Raw genomic sequence first — 26,214 nt, forward strand, 5'->3', positions numbered from 1 at the left:
AAAGGTGTGTTGCTGGTTCCTTCTCCCTGGACGCAGTACCTTGTACTTGTCTGCATTAAATTCCATCCCATTCTCATCCCCCTACCTCTGTAATTTGTCTAGATCTAGCTGGATTCTGTCCCTCCCCTCCAGCGTTCCCACCTCACCCCACAACTAGGTGTCATCAGTGAATTTGGGCAGCGTGCATTCTATACCCACATCCAGATTGTTGATAAAGAAATTGAACAGTACAGGCCCCAGGACTGAGCCCTGGGGGACTCCACTGCCCATATCCCTCCAGGTCAAAAACGACCCATCCACCACCACTCTCAGGGTGTGACTATCTAGCCGATTTGCCACCCATCTGATTGTGTAGGCTTCAATGCCACAGTCACCAAGTTGTTTTTTTTAAGAGAATGTGGTAGGAAACCATGTCAAAGGCCTTATTAAAGTCCAAGAAGATGAAATCCACCCCGACACCATTGTCCAAGGACTTTGTGATCTGATCATAAAAAGACACTAGGTTAGTCAGGCAGGACCTGCCCTCAATGAACCTATGTTGGTTGCCCCTGAGCATTACCTCCCCTGCTGGGCCCCTGCAGATGGGCTCTTTGATAATTTTCTCAAAGGTCTTCCCAAGGACTGAGGACTGACTGGCCTATAATTGCCAAGGTCCTCTTTCCTCCCCTTCTTGTAAATGCAGACCACATTGGCCCTTTTCCAATCCTCTGGTATCTGGCCAGTTCCCCACTAGCATTTTATGCAGGTCCTAGGTGGTTAGAAACTTTGAGTTTGATACTTTTTCATGGATCATATATTTTCAATTTTGTTTTATACAGTTGTATACCTGGTAAATGTTGCAATATTATAAATAATGGTAACCTTTAAAGTTCAACAGTTAGATTTTCCACTGAGCACTGAAACAAATTAATTATTGGGGCGTAAGTGACTAGATTGAAATTGTATTGACAGCCTACTTGAGTTGCTTTATTTGTTCACATATCATCATCTTTTTTCCAGATAGAAAGAGTTCTGGAATAATATGTCATCTGTTTTTATCCCCTTGCCGGTACTGGGTTATTTCTAATACTATATTTTTCTAGATGTATCAGAGCAATGCACCATATATTTCTTCAAATAGCAGACTGTCCTCAAGGAACAGCTGTTTGTTTAAATAAATGACTCAAGGAATACAAATTTTATTTAAAAAAAAAGTACCATCTTTCAGTCTGCTCCCTGTAATATTCAGGGTTTAAAGAGCTACTCCTTTAATAATGGGACAGTTTAATTGAATGTGAACAACAATATTAAAAAAAACCCACAGGGTCTCCAGGGAAAGCTTGGATCCAAGGGAATTTCTCTTCAGCACAGGAGAACTGGTGGTCGTCATCTGTATCTTATGAAGAATTAGTTATGTTAGGTAGCTCTGCCTCATTTGTAATCAAGGGCCATACAACAAAAAGGTCACATTTTCTGTCAGAGGAAGAAAAGCTACCATAGAACCTAGTTTTGAAAGCGAGTTTTGAGAGCTACCGAGTTTTGAGAGCTAGAGGAGTATGCTTTTGTTACTGATATTTCTTGAGGTTTTCTTTTGTAATTATTTGCATAACTAATGTGTAGATTCTTGATTTCCTCAGACTTCAGCCCCATAACAGTGAGTTTTGGGTTTGTTTGTTTTTTTCATTTTGTTGGTTAAAGGATGTAAAATCTTTTCAAAACAGGCGTTTGTTTCATAAGATGCTAAAGTAAATTGTTAAGATCATAATTCATTATTCGTTCCACTAACTTTCCCTCTTTTTTTTTTGTTTTTAAATCATTGATCTATTCATTGATCCTGGCATTTTACACGGTGTACCAGGGGAGCGGGGGCACTGGGAGACCCCCGCGGTGGCCAAGGGGTCTGCTTACCTCCCGCAGGGCCGGAGGAGCCGAAGAAACTCCACGTGCCGGCGCTGCCGGCGCGGGTCGTCAGCCGGGTGTTTATCCGGCTGCGGCTGAGCGGTGGGGGCAGGGCACGCTGGCCGGGAGGAACAAAAGGCGGCCCCGCCGAAGCAGCGGGGCTGCTGATGGGAGAGAGCTGGAGCGCGGAGCCCCAGCGAGCAGGGGATCAGCCGCCACCCGCAGAGTGCGGGACGCCGCCGGGTAGAGGCGGAGCAGGCTGCGAGCAGTGCAGCGGAGCACCCAGGAGTGAGGAGACAAGGGGAGAAGTCAGCCCCAGAGGTGGGGCAGCAGCCAGCGGGGAACCCAACACCCGAGGCAGCAGGAGGCGTAACAGCTATCCCGAGAGTGGGGCCAGCTGTAGCCTGCATTACGGAGCCGACAGCACGGGTAACTGCGGCCGGGACTATTGGGGAAGCAGAGAGGACGTCTGCATCCCAAGGAAGGAGGGATCGGGGCAGCACCCCCCACTGGGAGAGGCATACCCGGTCCGAAGACTGCCGGTAGTGGCTAGGGTGACCGAGCCGAGAGAGGACGAGACGAGGACGGGTTAGAGGCCAGGACAGGAAGACCTGAGGTGGCGTATGGCCGGGATGTAGGGGAGGACGGAGCCCCGAGAGTACCCGCGAAGAGGCGTGCCAGCACCAGGGGATACCCCAAGGGAAGACCCCCCACTGAGAGAGTCATCAAAGTCGTGGCAGGCGAGTTCTGGGGTCCCCCCTGATACTAGCCGGGGTAAACCCTGGGGCGTACCAACAAAGCCCGGGGGTGCAAGATCTCGAGTCCGGGCGAAGGCGGTGCGCGAACTCCTAGTCGAACGGAGGCGGGTACACACGGTAATCTTGGGCCATTCTTGAAGCTCTTAGCCCATGGATTATCCACATATTAACACCTAAAACTGGTTTTAAGTATTTGTTATCTGGCTTATAATTACACCACTCTAGGGCAGGATTAGTGATGATCTGTGCTACCCAGTTGTTTTTTTTTTCCACTAAACTGTAGCTACTTTAGGCTACACCTTAGTGTAAATGGCCCATCCACCTCCCCTCCCCTGCTGGCCTAGGTTAGGCTCCCCCACCCCAACACCCCAGAGTCCTAGGGCTGTGAAAAATGTTGTTGGCTGTTTCATTTGGTGCTGTTTTGACTTTTTTTGAGCTCAGAACAGAGAAATTGAAATGAAATGAAGGGCTTCGAAACAGCCTCAAAATGAAATAAGTGCAGTCGAAACATTTCAAAAGTTTCAAAACATTTTGAGTTTCAAAGCTGAAGTTGGACTTGCCTGCAGGGAAACAGAAAGTAAGGACAGGGAGGAGGAAGAGGGGGGAAATACAAAGTGACGGCATGCCTTTACACACACGCTGGAGAAGAAGCTCCTGCAGGAGAGGAAAGAAAGGCCTTGTCACAGTTTGGCTGCCTGAGATGCTACTGGTGATAGTGTGCTGCTCACTAAGTTATTACCTGTTTTCATTTAAAGTGGTGGACCAAGCTGAGGCTGTAGGGGAGGAGAAGACTCTGTCGGGGCACACTAGCATGTCATGTAGATGCCCCAGCACCAGTGAGGGCGCACCTTAACGCACATACAGTCATACATGAATTTTGCTTGCAGCCGCTTGAGGTGCAGTTTCCCAGAAACCCTTGCTCCTATCTCCCTGAAACTTGGCAGGATTCATGTCTTCAGAAGGGGCTACCATCCCTGCTGTTTTTTATCTGAATCAGGTAAGAAATGACAAAGTTATAGACAGTTTCATGCTTCCCCATTATAGCTTATGGGCGAAACATCGAAACAGTGTCAAAACAGTTTCGGCGCAATGAAATGGAACAGTGCTTTTGAAATAAAACAAAACTCAAAATGAAACACTGTCCTGGCAAAATGGCAAAACAGGAGTAGAAACGAAATGATGCTGTTGCGCACAGCCCTACAGATTCCTGTTCACTGCCCCCCCCCCTTATTTGTGGCTGCCCACACTGTCTACCTCAGGAAGCAGGCAGGAAAGGGTTAACCCAGCTTCCTGGCTGCTGCTGCTTGTGCTCTCTGGACCAGAAGAGCAGCAGCCTGGCATCTGGACAGGCAGGTTAACCTTTTCCTGGGACAGACAGTTTAGTCAGTCATGAGTAAGAAATGCCCCAGGTGTGGAGGGAGGCAGGGAGAAATCCTGAAGGACAAAGGGGGAGCGCTGTGGATGGGTGGTGGGGGGAGCCTGGAATGGTAGGGGTCAGTGGGTGGGGGAAACCTTTTAGCCTTCCAGGCCCCTGCTGGCCTGAAGTGTGACCGCTCCAAGCTCAAACTAGAACTAACACCGATCAATATTTATGTGATTCATGGTGTAACATGTAACACCAAGTTCCTAAGTATTTTGGTTCTGTTCTAAATCTTGAGGGCTACTGCATGAATATAAAAATAACGAAACAAGAAGTGTGGGTTCCTTAACTGAGGGGAGGTGAAAGGTCATTGGTTAAGGAGTATGGACTCCTCAATTCTATTCTTGACTGCTACCAACTGCTATATGATTCTGAGTAAACCATCTCACTCTTCCGCATTTCAGATTCCTAACTATAAAAAACAGAATTACAAAACCTGCTCCTTTTGTAAGGAGTTTTTAGAATCTAGAATGAAGGTTATCATGATCTAAGAGCTAATGACTAGATCCAACAATGGGACTTAAGATTATTGAATCATCAAAACTTTAGGCTTTGAAAGATCTATTACAATTCATAACATCTAATACAATGTCTGGAAAGGGAGATGCACCCAAGAATGGGATCTATAAAAGTCAGCATGGTAGCTAATCAGAAAGGGAAGGGAGCTGGGCATGTCGTAAATTCTGCTGCTTTCTGACATTTGGATTAAGGAATCTAGGAGGCACCATTTGAGATCCATAACCCAGAACCCTCTCCTGGTGCTTAAGCAGAGGCAGGTCCACATGTGGTGCAATGGTGTGACTTCACCACCCTTTGGACTAGAGCACACACAGGGAGACTCCAGGAACTTTTTAAAGTCCCTAAATCAGGTGAAACCCCTTCACTTTACCTTGATGCTCAGACATACATCCCCTCCCTTCATCCCTCCTCCTCACCTCCCCCATGCTGTCCTGAGGTGGGGGAGCCAGCAGAGCTGCTTCTGCGCACCCCAGCTGGGCTCAACTGGGAATGGGAACAGTGGAAACATGGTGGGAGAGTAGTTTCTCCCTCCCTATCTGTTCCCCATGCAGAAAAGGAGAACCTCTCCACCCATCCCCAATGCCACTGTCTGGTCCCTGTCCCTATCTGAGCTTACTCTCATGAGCTGCCTGAGGCAGGCACAAGTGGTTCTGGAGCTTCCTCTTCCTCTGGAACAGCAGGCAAAACTGCAATGGGGCAGGGAGTACTTGCCTCTGAGCAACAAGGAGAAGGGAGGGAAGATTTTCACCAATTTAGGGACTTAAGTCCCCAGAGGCTCCCACAGTATCAGTATCTGCAGTAGTTGGGGGCCGGGGAAGACTGGAAGCAGGGACACCCCTGCACTTTGGGGTGTTGCTTCAACAGCCTTCTTTGGGGAATTGTGGATCTGCTTAAGCGTAACCATAGACACCTCACAAAACTAACTTTAGTGCTTTCACCAGGAATTAGGTGTATTCAAATATCTTACATAGTTGTAATAGAGATATGTATATTATAAGAGAGTCTGTAGAGTAACTCAAATTTTATTTTACTGTGTGGCACTTGCAAAACAAAAGGAAGAAGAAACAAAAATTGTTAATTTTGTAGAATTTCCCTTTTAATATTTTTCTAGTCCAGCCATTTATCCAGCTTCACTCCTCGAGAGGAGTTTACCCTTCTTAGCACTAAAGAAATGGCCTTTTAAGGCCATTTTTTACATAATTTTCATTGTAACAGGAAGCACAATAGCTTAGTTGTGTGTGTGTGTTTACGCACGCACCTGCATCATTGCTGTTTCTATAGTGGGCTTTGTGGTTTCTATTGTCAGTGATAAAGAATTTAAATTTGCTATAAACAAATGGAAAACATTTTTATAGATTATTGGGTTCAATAAAAGAGAGGATACACAAATACTTAAGTGAGTTCAGCTTTCTTGTGAACATGAATTTAAAAAAAATCAGTGACAATCTCAGTATATTTAAAAGAACTGCTGTATTTTGGTTTAGGGAAGTAAGGCCTAATACACAACTCAATGTCAGAAATTGCTTAATACACAGGTAGGCTGTCAGCAAACAATTGAATACTCTATGAGCATCATGAGGATTTTGTTTTGCTGCCTGTTTAAAAGCCCTGGCAAAAGCAAGATAGCAGACTATATATACCGATAATCTGATAGCATATAGCAAATCCTATCTTCTAGGAAAATTTCTTGCATGCATGGCTAATAGAATAAAAGGATTTTAGAAAGCTATCGGTGGTGGTGGTTTTTATCTTTGATTTTGGCTCTCTAATGCAAACGTATATTATTTTGCTTTAGGAAGACAGATACAGTATGCAGAGCAAAGCATACCAAATGTTCTATTTCCTGTAAATCTTTGTTAAATGACAGGATGGAGGAAGAGTCAGAAACTTCCAGCGTAATATGGAATTTAGAGCTAATGTGAGTGTATATGTGTGCGAGAGAGAGTGAGCGAGCAACCAGGGAAAAGCTAGTGCCATCTGATCAAAGCAATTTGTTTTCTCAGCAAGACAACTAGAGGAGAAAAGAACAAGGCAGGTGAGAGCTGGAACTTTAGTTAGCTGTTGCCAGAAAAAAACAGGTAAAGCTTTGTTCATCCAGTGTACAGAAAAAACATCTAGACACTTTTCACATCATAAACAGCATATCCTCAGCACTATGGTATAATAAACAACTGGAAAAGGAAAGGGTAGTGTTGCAGCATTTCAGTTAAAATGGCTTTAACTGCGATTTAAACAGATGACCATAAGGATAAGTTTGGGGAGGGCAATTAGGTCAAGGAATATTCATATTGTAGAAACCGAGAAACAGGTACAGATACTAGCTAAAACAAACAAACAAACAAAACTTGTCTCTACACCTGTTATGTTTGCTTGTGTCCTGTTTAAAGAATCTGGATCTCTGTTAACACTGAAATATAGGGAAATGTATTTTTAAAAGGAAGATTAAATGTGTTGAATGCTAAGGATTCAGGTCATATAAAACATTCCAGAAGTCTGAGGTAGGAAGCTCTGAGTCAAACAAAACTTAATGTACTTATTAAAGGTGTTTTATTTATTCTAAAGTAGGATATCAAGGCAAGTTGATGCTAATGGTACATGCACACATGTAATTACATATCAGACTAATGTCAGAACTGAGTGTGAGGTGATTCTAAGATGGCCTCTGAGCTCATAAGTGTAAGGTTTCAGCAACTTTGTTAAGTAGGTATACCACTTCAAAGGATCTTACACGAAAACATCCATGCTTGGATGTTACATGCAAAATGTAACCCTCTAGCAGTAGCAAGCACTCCAGCATCCGTCTCAGCCAATCTATGATTTTGCCTTACTACCACTTTTTAAAATTCTCTTTCACTGTTATAATCTCTCTTGTCTCCTATGTTTTGAATGATACCCTTCTGCATTGCTTTTATATGAGGAATTCTTGGTAATAGAAAAGTAACTTATTGTAGATGATGATTTTCTTGAACCATGAAACCTTTATGTGGCTGCATTCTTCTCAAAATTACCTTCACAAGCTCTAGATTTTTTGCAACCGAGAGTTCCTACTTTCCCATCCAATTACTAAAAGCATAGTTTAGCTTTGTATGACTCAGTTTTCCATATAGTTCTCTAATAGATCATGCTATACTGCTTCTTATCCTCTTCATAGATTTCATAGACATTTGGGCTGGAAGGGACCCTGAAGGATCATCAGTCCAGTCCCCTGCCCCAGGGGCAGGAGGTCAGCAGGGATCATAGGATCCCAGCAAGATGAGCATCAAAATGTGTCTTGAAGGCATTCAAAGTGGGTGCTTGAACCACATCTGGCAGCAGTCTATTCCAAACCTTGGGGGCTCGAACCATGAAGAAGTTCTTTCTTATGTCCAGCCTGAAACGGTCATGGCGGAGTTTGTGATCGTTCAATCTGGTCATACCTTGGGGCGCTCTGGTGAACAGATGTTCCCCCAGATCCTGATGAGCACCCCTGATAAACTTATAGGTGGCCATGAGATCACCCCTGAGCTTGCACTTTTCCAGGCTGAAGAGTCCCATGGCTCTCAGCCTCTCATCATAAGGTCTGTTTTCCTGACCTCTGATCATGCATGTGACCCTCCTCTGCACCTTCTCAAGCTTCTCCACATCCTTTTTGAATTCTGGAGCCCAAAACTGGATGCAGTACTCCAGCTGCGGCCGCACCAAGGCCGAGTACAATGGGAGAACGATGTGCCAGGATTTGCTTGAGAAGCATCTATGGATGCAAGCCAGCATTTTGCTCGCTTTCCTAGCTGCAGCATAGCACTGAAGGCTCATGTTCATCTTGTGGTCAATCATGACTCCCAAGTCCCTTTCATCTGTGGTGCTAGCCAGTGTAGCACTGCCAAACCTATAAGGATGCTGCAGGTTTTTCCTCCCAAGGTGGAGAACCTTGCATTTTTTGGTGTTGAACACCATCAGGTTCTTATCCATCCATTTCATGAGCCTGTCAAGCTCTGCCTGGATCACCCTCCTGTCCTCAGGTGTGGATGCTTTACCCCAGAGTTTGGTGTCATCGGCAAACTTGGCCAGTCCGCTTCTGACACCAATGTCCACATCATTGATGAAGATGTTAAATAGTATAGGCCCTAGGACAGAACCTTGAGGGACCCCACTGGTGACTGCACACCAAGACGATTGGCTCCTGTTGACCACCACCCGCTGGGTCCTACCACGGAGCCAATTCCCCAGCCAGCAGATTGTGGTGAGGTTGAGGCTGCAGTTAGCCAGTTTAGCCAAGAGGATATCATAGGATACTAGATCAAAGGGTTTTTAAAGTCAAGATATACAACGTCAATCTCTTCCCCTTGTCCAGGTGATAGGTCACCTGGTCATAAAAGGAAATGAGATTGGTCAAGCAAGACCTACCCACAACAAATCCATGCTGGGTATCCCTCAGGATATTGCCTTCAGGTAGTCTTGTAAGGATGGCCTGTTTGATAATCTTTTCCAAGACCTTCCCCAGGATAGAGGCCAGGCTGATGGGCTGTAGTTTGCTGGATCTACTTTCCTCCCTTTCTTGAAGATAGGCACAACATTGGCCTTCTTCCAATCTTCGGGCACTTTACCAGAGCACCAAGAGCTCTCAAAGATCCATGCCAGGGGCTGAGCTATGATGCTTGTCAGCTCCTTGAGTACCCTTGGGTGTAACCCATCAGGGCAGACTGACTTGAAGGTATCCAGCCTGTCAAGGTGTTCCTTCATGAGGTCAGCTTCAATGGAGGGCAAGGAATCTCCCTCACCCGGGCCTCCCTGACCCACAGTGGGCAGGGGTGTCCCGTGGGACTAGTGAAAAACTGATGCAAAGTACCCATTTAGCAAGTTTGCTTTTTTCCTGGGTATCAGTTGTCAGTTGTCCCTTCTGGTTTAGCAGGGGTCCAACATTGCCCTTGCTCTTCCTCCAGCTCCCCACATATCTAAAAAAGGACTTTTTATTGTCCTTGATATTTGAAGCTAGCTAGAGTCCCATCACAGCCTTGGCTTTGCTGGTTTGCTCTCTGCAGATCCGGACCAGAGCAGAGTATTCCTCCTTGGTGGTGGTTCCAGTCCTCCGTCCTTTGTAGGTCTTCCTTTTAAGACACAGGAGGTCTGCCAGTTCCCTGGAGAGCCAAGGGGGCTGCTGTGCCCTTTTGCTTCCTTTCCTCCGAAATGGAATGGACTTTGCTTGCACATCCGGGATTGCTCCCTTGAGGAGCAACCACTCATCCTGAACTCCTCTCTACTTTGGGTTGCAGCCCTTTAGGGCCTCTCTGACAAGCCTCCTTAGCTTCTCAAAGTCAGCTTTCCTGAAGTCAAGGACTTCTGTATTACTGACTGACTTGACAGCTTTATGGCCGATGCTGAAGGTGATCAGCTCATGGTCACTGTAACCCAGCTTCCCTTCAATTGTTAGTTCACTGATTAGGTCATCCCTGGTTGCCAGTACAAGGTCAAGCATTGCTTTACCTCTCGTTGGCCCGTAGACTTCTTGCATCAGATAAAGGTCATCCACGCTCAAGAGAAAGCTTTGCAACCATTCAGATTTTTTTGAGTGCTCCTCCCATGAGATGTCTGGGTAGTTAAAGTCTCCCATGACAACCATACACCGGGAGCATGCGGCCTCAGCCAATTCCATGGTGAACTCCTGGTCAAGGTTTTGACCCTGGGTAGGGGGTCTGTAGTAGATGCCCAGCATAGTATCCCCTGTGCTGTGTTCCCCATAGATTTTAACCCAGAGAGTCTCTAGTCACCCACCATGAGTGCCAATGTCAGCTTGCAGGGACGCATAGCTTTCCTTGACATAGAGAGCTATGCCCCCACCCCTTTTGTCCACTCGATCCTTCCTGTACAGGGTATAGCCATCTATACCTGTGGCCCAGTCATGGGTAGAGTCCTCCCAGGTCTCCATTATCCCAATAACATCATAGTTAATTGCATTTATCAGGAGAATAAGTTCCTCCTGTTTATTCCCCAAATTCCTGGCATTTGTGTATAGGCATGCAAGTGTCCCCTTGGGGGACCTTGCCTTGCCTACATTTTGTTCCAAGGCTGGGGCTGGGGTGGGATCCCTTAATTGCCTTGGCCTGCTGGCTTTGCAGGGGTTGCTCTGTGGGCCAGCAGTGGCAGTAGTCCCCCCATCCCCCAGCGGGCTTAATTTAAAGCCCAGTGGAGCAGGTCAGCCAGTCTGGCTGAGAAGAGCCTCCTCCCCAGTGGAGAGAGGTGGAGGCGATCTCTTCCCAGCAGCTCGATGCCTCTCTCTCCAAAGAGCAGACTATGGTCATGGAAGCCAAAGCCTTCCTGATGACACCAGAGCCGCAGTCTTTGGTTGACAAGATTCTTTTAACATGTATTATCTTTGTAGAGTTTATAAAACTCTTTACATTAAAATATTTGCCTTGTGTGATAGGCATTGGACTATTTTGCCTACTTGGATCTATACAAGTCAAATCTAATAATTTAGCCTTAAACCTCTTTCAGAGTTATTCTCAAAACAAGAGTCTTCTACTCCCTGGTTCTGGTTACTATAGATACTGGTATAACATCCTTCTTGGCTCTCTTTTCAAAACTTGCATAGGCACGTCATACAAGGTTACTAAGTGCATATTTATATATCTAATCTATTTGCCTATCTAAATATTGGCTCTGATTTTTAAGAGAAATGTTCGTATTCCTTAGCTCTCCACATTGTCAAAAGGGGCCGCTGGACTCTGCAGCACTCTTGCAAATCTGCCCTTGCGAGGTTCTTTAAATCCATAGCTAGGTCTCCATTTTTGTAAAAACTTACCTCTGCTTTTGATTCCATTTAGAGTTAAGAAATACAGGATAAAATGAATTATTCACTTCTTTAAAACTTGCAAGCTTCTGCCTGGATTTCCTAATGCTTTGTTTCTGCTTACAAAGGCTACAAGCAATTCCCAAGGTCCAGTTCATATTCTCTTATGCTTACTGACTTCAGAAGATTAGTACGGCATTTGTATACTTATAGTATAAGTCATGTTGGGCAAAGGCCAAAAGGTATCAAGTATCTAAAGGAATTAAAACAACATTTTAGGGCTATCATTACTCAAACCTTCTTGGATAGAAATTCGTCTGAAATTCATCTGAATTTTTTTGTATTACAAAGGTTGATTGTTTTATATTAACACTCTTTACTAATATTTTTTTTAAGAAAAAGTAAAGTCAGCTGGCCGGCCACAGGAGTTTACTAAACTTTGCCAGTGATAAGTAGCTACTCTCATGAGTAGCCACTTAATCTTAAACCAAGTTTCTATGCTTTATACTTATAATTCTTTATACAGTTTTCATCATGTGAAATCAGAAAACTACTATAAACTATCTGTACCAAGAATTCTAATTTATATGATTTGAGAAAAGAATTATGAGGCCTTAGAAGATGGTTAATAGTTTTAAAATAATTTTGCATCAAGAAAGAAGATAAATGCTGCCAGGAAAAAAGGGTCCAAGAATAACACACACAACATAACAAATGGGGGGGCGGGGGGTAGGGGCAGGAAATATTGATTCAAAACATTAGACACTCAGTGAAATAATGTATTAGTCTATGTTTTAAATAACTGAAGTCATGGGAGTCTTGGGTGCATCTGATAAGGGTCACTATCTCTCAAGTGCAAATGCAAATAGTGTTCCAGCTACACTTTCCCCTGAGTTATCTAACAGCAGATGTAAAACTCACACAACCTTCAGATTGGGGAAATGTGCATATCAAGGAGGTTAAAATGGGCTGAGTTATATCTCTAAACTATTATACATGCAAATCCATTTTTCATTTATCTGCTCCACATCTTCTTTAAACCTGAACTGTGTTATTCATACTTGTTGCTAGGAAGAGGATTTGTTTTTTAGTACTTATTATGAGCCTTCTTCAAGGCCAAAGGAATTTATCAGTGACAAAAAGATGAGATAAGGTGACTTAAGTTTTGCAATTAATACTAAGTAATGAAGGTGTTAAATCGCATTTTACTACCTTTCCCTTTGTTTCTGAATGAAAGTGTTAAAGACAAAATAGAAAAGAAAATAGCAGCGCATATCACAAATTACTAACCAAACACTACGTGTTCAAATGGGGATTTAAAAAAAAAATATTGTAACCTAACCATATATTGTTAGTCTATTGGCTGCAGATTTAAGCCTATTGCTGTTCTATTCCACTACAGTTTGGTGTCACCCAAGCAACCATAAGCTCCTGATTTTCCTTTTATGCTATGCAATATCGACATAGCTGTTACTGGTACAGAGGTACAGATTTTGGAAAGTTACATCCAGGATGATGATGTTAATCATCTCTGATCCCTTTACAGAGAAGAAAATGTTTTCCAAATAAAAGGAACTTCATGTTTTTTTCTTTATCAGAATAGGAACAAATATAAGCGAGAGCTGTACTACAAATATTTACTTATTTTAACTGAATTGAATGAGAATGTACAGTGGCAGTGGAAGACTGATGAATGGTCCAGATAAAATAGATATTGAAACATCAACTACTAATCTTATCTGAAAAGTTCTAACTCCAGTTCGTACCTCAGGATTACAGTTTCAATTGGGATAATAATGTAAAATGCTATACTGTAGCATTTTTGCTCAGGTTTAAACCAGGAAATGGAGAAGAGTCTCATGACAAACTATTTCAATAAGATTTACAACATAGATTTCATATTAATGTCCAACTTTTCAATTATCCTCTTGAAATTAACTGATTTTTTTTAAAGTACAGCCATTTATAGTTCCATTACGTGTGTAAGGTTTGAAGATAGTTAAAGGTGAGGAAGTAGTAATATATATTAATCCTAGCATGTAAATAATAGAATCCTAATGATGCATGTTTGGGAAGGTCCACTACTGGATTAGAAATTTATTTCAGGATAAAGAACAGAGTGATTATAAATGGTCAGTTTTGGGGATGGAAAGAAGTAAACAGTGGGACCACCCAGATTTCTTTGTTGGGACTGGTGCTACTTATTATATTCATAAATGGTCTGGAAAAGGGGGTGAATAGTGAGGTGGCCAAATTTGTGGATGAGACAAAGCTATTCAAATTAGTAAAAACAAAGGTGGACTGTGAGAAATGACAGAAGGATCTTTCACTATAGAGTGAATGGGTAACTAAATGGCATAATAAATTCAGTGTAAATAGGTGGAAAGTGATGCACATAGACAAAAATAACCCAAGATATACTTACACTAAGATGGGCTCTGCATTAGCTGTTATCACACAGGAAAGAGATATGGGAGTCATTGTGGACAGTTCACTAAAACATCAGCTCAGTTCACTAAAACATCAGCTCACTGAAGGCTCATGTTTATGCATAATTGTTACTGCACCATCATTTAGCTCTTGCATACACAAGTACTAAATGACTGTGCAGTACCTGGAGTTACTGTTTAGTAGTGTCCTTGAATGACTTTTTGGTGACACTAACAGTGTAGTAGCTTATTACTACTGTGCAGTAGCATCACATCACACTTCTTGCCACACAACGCTACTGCACAGCGATAATGAGCTATTGAACAGTGGTAGCAAGCTATTGCAGAGTAGTAATAAGCTACTGCACAGTCAGTGTCTTGTGTAGATGTGGCCAGTAAGAAGGGAATTGTAAACCAAACGGAAAGGATCATTATGCTTCTTCATAAATCCATTGGTGTATCTATATCTTGAACACTGTGCTCTGTTTTTGTCCCCCTGATGAGTTTGTAAAGAGGCTTGGCCTATTCAGTTTAGACAAGAGACACTTGAGAGGAGACATGATAAGGGTTTATAAAAGACTAAACAGTGAAGAGAAGATGAATAGAAATGTATTCTTTATCATTTCTCACAATTCAAGAACTAAGGGATATAAAATTAAACTATTGGTAGTAAGTTTAAAACTAACAAAAGGAAGTTCTTTTTCACACAGTGGTTATGTCTACACATGTATTAATGAACTGTAGTTACAGAGCATTAGGTTCAGTAGCTGTAATAACAGGTACTAACAGGTACTAAATGAATGCTCAGCAACTGGTGCTACTGCACAGTAGAACTGGTACATGTCTTTTTAGTCATGCTAATGTGCAGTAGATTAATTCTACTGTGCATTAGTGCAATAGCACAGCCTTTTCCATTACATGCTAATGCACAGTAGAATTAATCTACTGTGCATTTAGCATCGCATGTAGATACAGTCAATGTGTAATTAAAGTATGAAACTTGTTGCCACAAGATGTTGTAGAAGCTGACCATTTAACCAGATTCAAAGAGTGGTTGGACTGTCTTTGGGAATGGTCCATCAAGAGTGATTGGATATGGGAGTTAGGGATACAACCTCTGAATCAGAACTTCCTGGACCTTAAATGCTGGAGGTTGCAAGTAGAAGAGGAACAGGGGAATGCCACAGTCATACCCTGTTCGCTTTCCCTTTCAGCATCCACACTGCCACTGTGTGACACAGGAAACTAGACAAGATAGATCTGTGGTCTGACCCAGTAAATGGCAGTTCTTGTGTTCTTGTACAGAACTGTACAAGTAGAATCATTAACAGAATAAACAGCAAACAGAAAAAAAAGCAGGGCCTAAACTGCTCTGGACCTAACATAGCCCTATGGTGACTAACAGCTGAATTTAGAGACAAAACCGATGTGTAATTCAGATTATGAAAATGTTCCTGGCAGTCAGTAGAGCAGAGTATAATATGAGACCAAGCTTTGGGTGGGGACTGTATGAGAAATACATAGGTACCACAGGCACCTGGATCCTAGCTATGTAAAAATGTTTAGGTGTAGAGGAAACATGGTTTCAGGTAAAAGCCAGTGGATCTATTGCTGTACAAACCTAATAAAATGCTCTCATACAAGAAGAGGGGAATCTGACTTCCTGGAATTCAAAGACTAAAATAGTGCCCGAAGTGGGGTTCTTCTGTCACTTTTTGGTAATGCCTTCTCTCTTCTGAACGCAGCAACTTCTTTTTGCCAAAAGTATGTGTCCGTAAGTAGAAATGAACATAAACATTCATTTTTACCTTGTGGTGGACTGGGGTGCCATTGGATCCTTGCAGTCATTCAAGATCTCAAAAATTAATATGTAAGATTGAGTAATGAGTATTTATATTCTGACTGATGGCTAGAAAATGGTATTTAAAGGTTTGCTTTTGGGAATTGGCTTATAGGTGAAGTAACATGCATTAGAACAATGATTCACGGCAACAACAAGGGTTAACTGATTTATAAAAGTCTGTCTGTGCCTTCAAGGCCCACTGGGTCTGACACAGACAAGCAGCAAGCAGACACACAGGCTGGGAAATTGAAGACATGTACTACACTGTTCCATAACATGAGATAAAGTGACATTAGGTCACAGTGTCAAACTGCAGAGCCCTTAGGACTTCCAGTTTTGGCGAAACAGACCAAATGAGGAGAAGACTAGGAAAGCACCAAATTAGGATGTATGCATGTGATGGGTTTGTGAAACAAAGGAATATGCTGACAGGCATGATGACAGAGTCATCGGGGGGGGGGGGGGAAACAGTCCAAAAGGAAGGATTTCAGAGCAGTAAAGTGTCCCTGAGAGGGGAAATTGAGGCCACCATGGACAAAAGGAAATACAACCAACCCATCTCATCTACCCCACTGGGGGGTGGGGCGCCTCGGCCTTCAATCTCCAGGCTGCTGACATCTGACAGTCGAGAGAGAACCTCAGGGTGAAGCTTATGTACTGACAAGATGTATCTTCCCTCTGATGACAACCCTGGGACTGGTAGATAAAATAATGTTTTGCATTATTTCTTATCTGCTATCACTGTGTATCAATAAAGTTCGTCTATTATCATATGGAGAGGTTGTGGTTGGTCTGAGGGCTTAGGTCCTCCTGGAACAAGGTATCTCGGTCATAAATCCAGTGCAGCATTGGCCATCTACCAAAAATACTCCCTCTGCTATTTAAATTAAATAGTGTAGTTCTGTCTCTTGCTCCTACATTTCTGTGTAGTGCTTCTGTATGCTATAGTTCATGTTATGTATGGGCTTCATGGTAATTGTGGATGAGGTTATTTACTTAGATTTATGTATAATTTGTAAAGCATTTTGGCCAGGTACAGACATTACATTTTTACTATTACATTTTTACCACCATTTTTACCATTAATTACATTTTTACTATAAGTGATCGGAAATTGGTCTATATTTGTAACAGAACAGAAGTTCAGCACCCACAGACTGGTTTAAAAATGGTGGAACCCAATCTAAGGCTTACCCTCCACCACCAAAGGGAAAATGTATGTTCTGTTTCCTACCAATCTAAACTTCACTGCTTGCAGAAAACCACACAACTTATATGAGTTCTGCCTTAGGCTTTTTAAATGGCTGTACCTAGCCTTTGAGACCATTAGAGAATGTAGAAAAGCTTGGCTGAGAGAATTGGACTGAACTATCCTTGTATCTCCAACAGCAATTCCTCCAGAATAAGAATGAAGAACATTGATAGGATGAGGTTAACTGGGGAGACTTGTAAAACCACCAGTCAAGATGCCTATCTTCTGTCAATGAAAAGAGAAGTTCACAGACAAGGATTCCACTGCTGTCTATCTAGAACCTCTTAAATGCACTATATTCATTCAAAAATTAAAATGAAAGTAGTCTTTAGTTTTCTGCTAACAGAATGTTGTCTAGGCTACTATTGTCATTTCAGTAAATAATCTGCAGATACTCTTCTTATGCATAAAACAGATCATGATTATAAATCACCTTTATGATTACATTTTTATAGAAGTGTTATAAAGATAGATCAATGTTGTGTATGCAAGCTATTATATTAAATTGGGATTTGGACAGACAATCAAATAAGACAGGAAATGTATTGTGTTAGTATGTTTGTTTCTTTATATTAAACTATTAGAAATAGCAGCAATATTAGATTATATTTTTTTATATTGGAAACAACATTCAATTTCAGCAATATTTTGCTATCTAAGGACAGTTACTTGAATTTATACAGCTAGTTTATATATACAGCATACAGTTAATTTAGGCAATGTCTGGCTGCCTCTGCACTACAATTGGTGCAGCTGACTTAATTTAGGTCATATTATTTAAAAACAGAGTAGCTTACATGATTTTCATAATACACTTTGGCATTCTCCTGACCTCAGTTTGTTGTCAAATTTTCAACCTCAGAACTAATGTTCCCACTAGCTACTTTATCTTGTTAACAAAATTGAATGATTCTCCCTGAGGCATAAATAACTAGGAAACTACATATAGTCAGTGCACTTAGAAGTTTGTTCAATTTTTACAGCTGTTTCTATTGTGCCATTAACACTGTCAAGTGTTCCTTGTATGATATGAAGTATGAGTAGAAGAAATGCTGCTCTGCTGTCAGTCTACTCCTTGTTATTCAGTTGGTGTATACCAGGTGGTATCATTCCATTTCATACACATTCTGCACTGACTGATGCATGCATCTCTACTTTAATTCATCCTAGGCATTTTGTCAGCGTTCAGTGTTATATTCTGTTATGCACTAATGTCTTCCCAGAAATGATGGTTATGTGTTTTTCTTTTTCTCTTGCCTCCTCCTCCCTTCTTTCTGGAAGACCTGAAAATAGTGTTGAATATATATACACCATGTAGCTACTGTCTCTCTTTTTAGGAATAAAAAACTAGACTATTGCTTATACAAACTGGTGAATTCTACAACCTACTCTATAATGCAAAATCTAATGCGACCTAAAATAATAGTCCTTTGCCTTTTGCTTTCAGAGTGGGCAATTGGCAAAAATATTGGTAAAAGATGAGGGAATTTCTTGCAAGTTGCTTTGAGCAGAGAAGCATTTGGCATCCTCAGCAAAGCTATGATAATCCGTACTGACAAGATAATGTTACCTTGGAAATACGTATAAGTCAAAAGTATGTTAAAAAATTCAGTAGGGCTTTGTTTTCATTCTGCTTTTCCTGTTTCAACCAAATTTTAACCATGGCTATTAAATGCCATGCTGAATGTTGCTTTCTACACCCAAATGGAAAAGTTTGTTAGTTGTGTTAACATGAAGCCAGGGAGAAAGTAGGGTGGGGTGACTTCATAGGCCAAGTCCAGATGAGCGTGGCCGTGCAGTATGTGGCACCACAGACCCATCTGTGGCACCATACACCAAACATTCAGGCATTCCCTGCACTGCTACCTTGTAGTGTGGGGGGATTTTCTGACTCTGGGAGATCCCATGCTCAAAAAAACTTGCACAAAAAAAAGCAGGGCTGCACATGGGGCAGCAGTGTGCACTGCCCAAAACAGAAGCCTAGCCGGCCAAAGCCACGCTCCGGCTGCTGGCCAGGTTCCCAGCTACAAAACCACTGTGGCTGCAGATTCCCCAGCCCCTAGAAACCCAGGTAAGGCACAGTTGCTGGCCCCAGTCTCTCCTTCCACACGCAGGGTAACCTGCCACACACCAGAGCACAGGTGTTTCCTGGGGACAAGTAGCAGCAGCACAAGGTGTGCCCTGCTACTTGTCCCCAGGGGACCAAATGCCTGTGCTCATCTGGACATGGCCATTGAGGCTAACTGGCTTAAAGATGTATGAGCTTTTATAGGCAACAAGGTACTTCCTCAGGTGCTATGAAGGGACCAATTATATTACCAACCTTATGACAAGGAAAACAGAATCCCCCTGGTCATCTTCCAATACCGTTCCCAGCATCCCTGATGTAAAACAACGAAAGGATATCAATCTAACAATTCAAGAAGCACACAAAAGTCCATGGCAGAAATATTTTAACCTCCATTACTGACCTTAGAGTACCTTTCCTTAAACAAAAGAACTTAAAAAAAACAAAAAAAACAAGTGAATTTGAATGCAAAGTTGAAGGAAACAAATCATTCACAGACTTGATTGTGTTAACCCAAGTCACTACAGGAACTGTGAATTACCTGGACTGGCTGTTAACTCTAGTGTTCCTCAAAGTGTTTTTTGCCTTGTTAATCTCATTTGGCCTAATCAACCTACCCTTTACCTCATTTAGCAGTGCCCCTTCCCCTGTCCCTTTCTCTTCTAAATAAGCACTTTCTTTCTGACAGTCTTTTCATAGTATCTGAGGAAGCAAGTTATTGTTTAGGAAAGCTTTTGCCTCTCAAAGCCAATTAAAATCTAAGGTGCCACCTATCTTCTGCTTTTTCTACAGTGTAGCTCAAATTTTTTAAGTTGTACTGATTGATGACACCTATTGATAGCAACAGGACATATTTTAGTTTCATAGTTTCACTGTCTATGTACTTTCTTTACAAGGTATTTAGAGAAGAATTGTGCCATAATTGTTGTTCTGTTTTGGAACAGTTATTAATATTTTCTGAAACTAAACTGCCTTTCCTTTGTAGTGTGTTTGCCTTCTGGGAAGTAAAAGCCCTCCATTCTTTTCCATGGGCTGGGCTTTCTAGAGGACCTCATCTCCAATAATGCAACATTGGTCCAATCATGAAAATACAATTCCGAGGATCATGAAGGAAAATATAGACCAGTCAGGCTTCTGCTATCAATCTCCATGCAGCTGTGTGTAAAGCATACAGTTTAATACTGAACTTTCACAAAATGAAGTGTTATAGGCAGCGTTAATTAAACCGAGACTAAACATTTCAGTTTTGGAATATCAAACCAAACTGTCGACGCTAAAAACATGTTCTATATGTTCTGTGGAAATGTTTGGCCTAATCTGAGATGTATAAAGATTGAAGTATAGGCTGGGACATGAACAGCCTTAGTTTTGTTCAGTTCTATTTCTGCTTATAGACAGTCATAACTTATGCACACCTCAATTTGGTACAAAATGAAATGTTTCCAATGCATTAACTGTCATGAACCTGAGGGGGTTCATGGGATGTCATGCATGTTTTCTTGAGTTTGTTTTACTGATATGGTATGTACAAATAGGTAGCATCAAGGTATTTATCCTTAACTGTCCTTATGCTTATATGCATTGTGGCATTTGATATAAAATATATATTGTATGTCATAGGGCCAGGGTTGCACACTATCATAATTACTTTCAAATAATAAAAAATGAGTTCCTTTGGCACTTAGAAGAGGTTCAAAGCTGAAATGGCTGAAGAACACTAATTACTAAGAATTAGCATTTGACTTGAGTCATTTACTCATCTCCCTTGCAGATGTGCTCTGAGGCTGAGGAAAAGGGCCCTTCCAGACCATGATGAATTTTTCATTTTAAAAGAAAGGTAAGAATAAGAATAACACATGACTACTCAGACTACTGGGGTAGGATATTTCTCATTGGGTGCATCTACATGTGCGCTTTACTGCTGAGTTGACTAATTAGCTCCACAGTATAGCGTCATTGTCTACATGTGCGCTGGCATTATCGTATGGTAAGTTAATTAACTCCACCATAAGATAATACTTTCAGGGGAAGTATTATCTTGTGGCAGAGTCATTTAGTACACAGAAAGCACCCATGGATGGTGACCAGGACCACAGCAGTTTGAGCCAGGGTGGAGGAGCCCCTGGCTGACAGCAAGCTCAGGGGGTCAGCCACATGGCAACACACTTTGGACATTCTTGTATCCCAGCCAGCCACTCTGCAGCCCTACGCTGCCACCCAGAGCCTGGGACTGACCCTCTGAGTCTGCTGCCAGCTGCTCCACTTAAGCTTAAACTGTGGCGGTCCTGAGCACATGTGAAAACGCTGTGCCCAGGAGCAGCTGACTCCAGCTTGAACTACACCAGGGTTTACTGAGGTGCACTAATTGCACATGCAGATGTGCCCACTAGCAATTTCAGGCAACATTTTGGGGATATTGGATAAGTATTCTTCACATCTGAAAGGATGCACATATTTTCCTGGTCTTAATTAGATCAGGAAAAACTTTTAGTCTGATAAACACCTTTGGAGCATAGAGGGTAGGAAGTAAGTTATATGCATGAAGTGGGCTCACTGAAAATTTGGTGGGAGAAGTATATAAATGGCCAGATTAGAAATGGTACTTAAGATCCGTCTGAAGAGCCTGATGGTGTCTCCAGTTTTTCTGGGGTCTATGGGAATACTGGAGTCCCTCAGCCTGAGAAAATTAGGTTGAGTAAAACAAAAAAAAAATTGCAGGAGGCTCAGGCAGAGAGGTCAAAGCCAGAAATGTTTTACTCATGTTAAGTTGCAATATTTGGATTTGAGATGCAGGGTAAGAACAGGTTATTATTCCAGTATTTTCTTTTGTTTGTTTAGTCTTTTATCTCTGTCTGTACCTGAGCATATGTAGGGTTACCATACATCTGGGATTTCCTGGGAGAAGTGGCAATTGGAGGCAGGGGGCATCACATTCTGTGCATGCAAACACGCACATGGCTGGCATGCATCCAGGCAGGGTGTTGGGAGCAGCACTGGCAGCTGCATGCAGGTAATTCTATGTGGGGCAGGAGTTGGAGAGTTAGAGCTGGAGACTGTCTGGGGTGGGGTTCTGTGTGTGGGTGTGGCAGGGGTATGTGGAAGGGATGAATATATGAGGTGGATGGGTGCCTGCTGGCACTGGGGGAAGCTGTCCAGGTGCTGGGGCTGCAACAGGGCTGGGGAGGCTCCTGCCCCTCCAGTGGGGGAAGGAGGTGGAGGGGGGGGCCTTCAGGGCAGCAGAGAGCTGCATAGCCAAGCCAGTGGCACCAGGGCTGGTGCCTGTGCTCATAGGGGTGGGGCAGCCAGGAGATGCTGCAGGGCTGGGGGGAGCAGAGAGCCCTGGGTTGGGAGTGTGGGGCTGTGGGTTGGGAATGAGGGGCACCAGCATAGTTTGGGGGTGGGATACTGTGGGTTGGGAGTGAGGGGCAGCAGTAGGGCTGGGAGGGGGGGCTGTGGCTTGGGATTCAGGGGCAGGGGTGGGAAATGGGCATATCACTGCCCCTCGCCCCTGACAGGAGTCCTGTTTTTTGAAACTGAAATATGATAAACCTAAGTATATGGTTACTGATTTCTTATGTATTTTTTTGTTTTTATAATAAAACCTTTTGTCATCTTTTATACATGTTTATTATTAGTGATAATTGATTCCAGAGCATTTGGCATTTGACCATACCAGCAGCCCTGTTTCCTGGAAGTGGGAAGGGGGGTGGTTCATTTTCTCTGAGTGCTAACTGAATAATGATGTAATTCTTCTGTCACACAGAATCCCCTCTGCTAAGAGCTGGCAAGGCCTGGGTGGAACAGGTATAGCTGAGGTGCCAGACATCAGGGGATTGACCTTTGGATCTATTTTCAGTGATCAATCAGCAGATAGCAGAGAGTGGTTTAGAGCAGAAGGGCACCTTTAAAGATGTAAGAGCACCATAGGAGTACATGTCAGAGGTGTACCTGGCTGGATCTGGGGTTAGGAAGTTTCCTATCATCAGACTGGGATTCATTTGGAAGTTAAAAGATTTGTAAGCTTCTTGTGAAAAGTTTTTGAAAGGGAAGCAGAAGCTCAAGCTAATGAATAACATATACACTGATTTTTTGTTGTTGCTGCTGCTTAGATCTACTAATTTTATCACCTGTTTCTTCACTTTGTACTTTTGGTTTTAATTATCCTAAAGCTTGAAGTATTAATCTTCAGAAAATATGCAATCATTACATTTCTCATGAGCAATCCTCCAAAAAAAAAAAAAAAATCCTATTAAAGTGCAGAAATTGTCAACTTTTTTCTGTTCCCATTTCTCTTGCAAACTTTAGGACAAAATTTTAAAGTTATATAGGCATTATGGGCATTAGTTCTCTCTTGGAGGACAAGTCATTTAACTTCCCCGAGTCTCTGTTTACCTGTCAAGTGAAATTAGTAGTATTGAATGGAAAATGCTGATATGTGTAATTGAATGGAAGCAAAATCAAGAGCATGTTGGGAAATTTCACCCACTATACACTAACTATATTCATCACTACATTAATGTTTGCAATACAGTAATTTTTAATCCTAACAGGGAAGGGATTTACAGGAGTTGGACATCATAATCATGATTGGGACTGTTTTTAATAATACATTTGTAGAAAGATTTAATTGCAGTCTGTGAAACAATATGCTGACTGGGCAGATTACACTTTAAAAATAAACGAGTAACTCAGATTTTCCAGTAATTTGGATTTTCAGAACTGCAGGCACATTTGCTTGCCTAACAAAGTCATGATTTTATTGTAATTTCATGCAGCCAGTGCATGGACAGATGACAGTTTGATTTCCAGCTCCCAAAATATATATTTAAGTACACATATCAACATACTAGTCATTTCAGGTGCAAACAAGACACACACAAATGCCCACGTAATTTTGAAAACTTTTAGAAAGTTTAAGTCCTTCATTTATTTCTTTTTCTTTTTCAGGATATAAGGCTGAAAACTTGTACAAGGACAGTGGAGTAATGTACTTGTATTTGTGAAATGACTTTGTCATGCTGCAAAGGGAAAGCTTGTTTTTTTTGCCTCATAAAATTGTTCAGCACAAAGGCAGTTTTTCTGTGACAGAGTTTCATGATCCATTCAGAGTGGGTCTTTAAACACAACAGCATTCATTCTGACAGCTTATTGTTTCTCTACCCCTCAGGTAAGTTGTGAACCTCATGAACACACTGAGGGCTTGCAGATTTTCCTGTAACAAAAGCACAACTTATCTATGCCTGAGAGGTTGAAGCAGAACAACACTATTACTCACTCTTTCATCCCCCCACAGGGATAGGAAAAATCTTTAAAAGCCAGCATCCCATTTCCTAATGTGGACCAAAATGACCTATTCTTATCATAACAGTGATGTTTTCTTCATCAAAGTCCCATAGAAGACCAAACAAAACCTCACTTTTCCATGCCGGGCATGCATCAAGGTCAGCATCTGCTTTCTCACCATGAACTGTTTTAAACAAAATGTTGCTTCTGACTGTCAAGTGGCTAAACCATGCTCTGATTGCAGTTTAACTATTGCTACAATGTCACTGAATAGAATACAGCTGGCGGGGTGCATTCACTAAAGTGGGCCTGAGCTCTGACCATCCACATGTCCTTTATTTATATGAGTGCTGGCTCACTAGTCAATCGATCAATTCGGTGTTCTGTGAGCTCTTGACAGACCGCTTTTAAAATGTGAAGCAAGCGCCCTTCCTGCTCCCTGCTCCCTGGGAGCAAGTTTTATTACAGTGTTTCAATACTCTCTAAATTGTTCCCTATTTTCTTATTCGCTTGTTTTATAAAGGAATGAAAAATAGTTTGCCTGCTGCTCAAGCTCCATGTTTATTTTAAAATATAGCACATGCATGACTATACTTGGTAAAATTCTCAATGACGCAGTGGGCTCTAGGAATATCTAATTACCTTCAAAGCAGTTATATTTAAGAAACTTGGGTGTGTTCATTTTGATGTTATGTATGCCTAAAGTTGTAAGAAAATTATGCGCACAGACTATTGGACGATTTTTATTAGTATTATTATTTTGCTTAGAAACCACTCAGTACTATTCCATGAATGCCACTCTCCCTAAGAATTTTTTCTTCTACTGAAGAGAGCTTGATTTAAAACCACTTCTTCTTGCCTTTTAAGAGTCTCCTTCTGTTCATTATTTTAAGACAAATCTAATTTTTTAGACCTCTTTTTAATTATTTCCCTTCAGATTTCTCTTCCTTCCCATTCTTAAAGTTTTACCCCAATGAAGTTTTACCTCTGACTGCAAGTCTATTTAAAAAAAAAAAAAAATCTCATCAAACAAGTTCAGTACAAATCCCCCAACATTTTTAAGTGTGAGGATGCTGATACATGAGATGTGGTGGTGCTTTAATTAGGTGTTTTAATTAGAGCAGCTTTCTGAGCCACTCTATTTAGAGCACTGCCCCCGCCCTCAGAGCATGTGTAAAAGTGCCCAGAGGTACTAGATTTAGTTCACATTACCTAAAGCACATTAATAAATGTGTAGACATGCTCAGTATTGGGGGGAAATGGAAGAGAAGAATCTGAGCATAAAACAAGATGGAATGATACATAAAACTGGGGTTACACAAAGCAAAACATTTCAGAATAGAGCAGAAGCATACAATATTTTCTGATGCTAAAAAAAGAGAGAGAATCAGCAGGGGAGAGAGAAAATAACAAATCTGATTTTTTCACATTACAGTTCCTATGAAGTAAGAATTTTAATTCCTTGGATGAAAACTAGAAGTTAAAGACTGCCTTAACATGCTTTTAGTATGAAATTTCTCTTAAGGCAGAGTACCGTGCAATTTTCATTATTTATTTATCATTACTGAAGGGTTTTGGTTCCATAATGTTATCCCACAATGCATTTGAAGGTTACTGGGGAGTCTCTCTCTTTTGAAGAAAATAGCTATTCACTAGACTACATGAAACATTAATAGCATAAAGCACAAAAGGAATGTAACTTTTTGGTGTTCTTTAAAATCTTATGTTCCCCCCAGTGCTTGGAAATACACAGAGAACCTACATGAACAACACTTTGATCTGACCAGCTTAATGGTTAAAATGAACCTTACAACTACTCTGTTAAAGTCACCTTCAATGCGATTAGATGATATCATGGTGTGAGCAGTTTCAACATTTGTTTTGGTACTGCAAGACAAAGCTGAGGTCATTCTACATTCAGGAAGGTATAGGGGGGCAGATAAGCAGTATGAGCCTCATCTATCCTCCCTCCAAGTCAAAGAGAATTTTTTTCAAATA

General features: G+C 41.8%; 1 long non-coding RNA gene across 2 annotated transcripts; it reads left to right on the top strand.

The window, feature by feature from the left end:
• Nucleotides 1-3,528: 3,528 nt before the first annotated feature.
• Nucleotides 3,529-25,082, top strand: LOC109284989 (uncharacterized). 2 transcript variants are annotated; one of them, XR_009459857.1, is made up of 4 exons: nt 3,529-3,633; nt 20,705-20,770; nt 21,797-21,943; nt 23,881-25,082. It is a non-coding gene; the product is annotated as an uncharacterized LOC109284989 (long non-coding RNA). The 2 variants fall into 2 exon arrangements; XR_002092649.2 differs by lacking the exon at nt 21,797-21,943.
• Nucleotides 25,083-26,214: the final 1,132 nt, after the last annotated feature.

Source organism: Alligator mississippiensis, chromosome 2 (assembly GCF_030867095.1).
Source record: "Alligator mississippiensis isolate rAllMis1 chromosome 2, rAllMis1, whole genome shotgun sequence".
Taxonomy (NCBI): domain Eukaryota; kingdom Metazoa; phylum Chordata; order Crocodylia; family Alligatoridae; genus Alligator; species Alligator mississippiensis.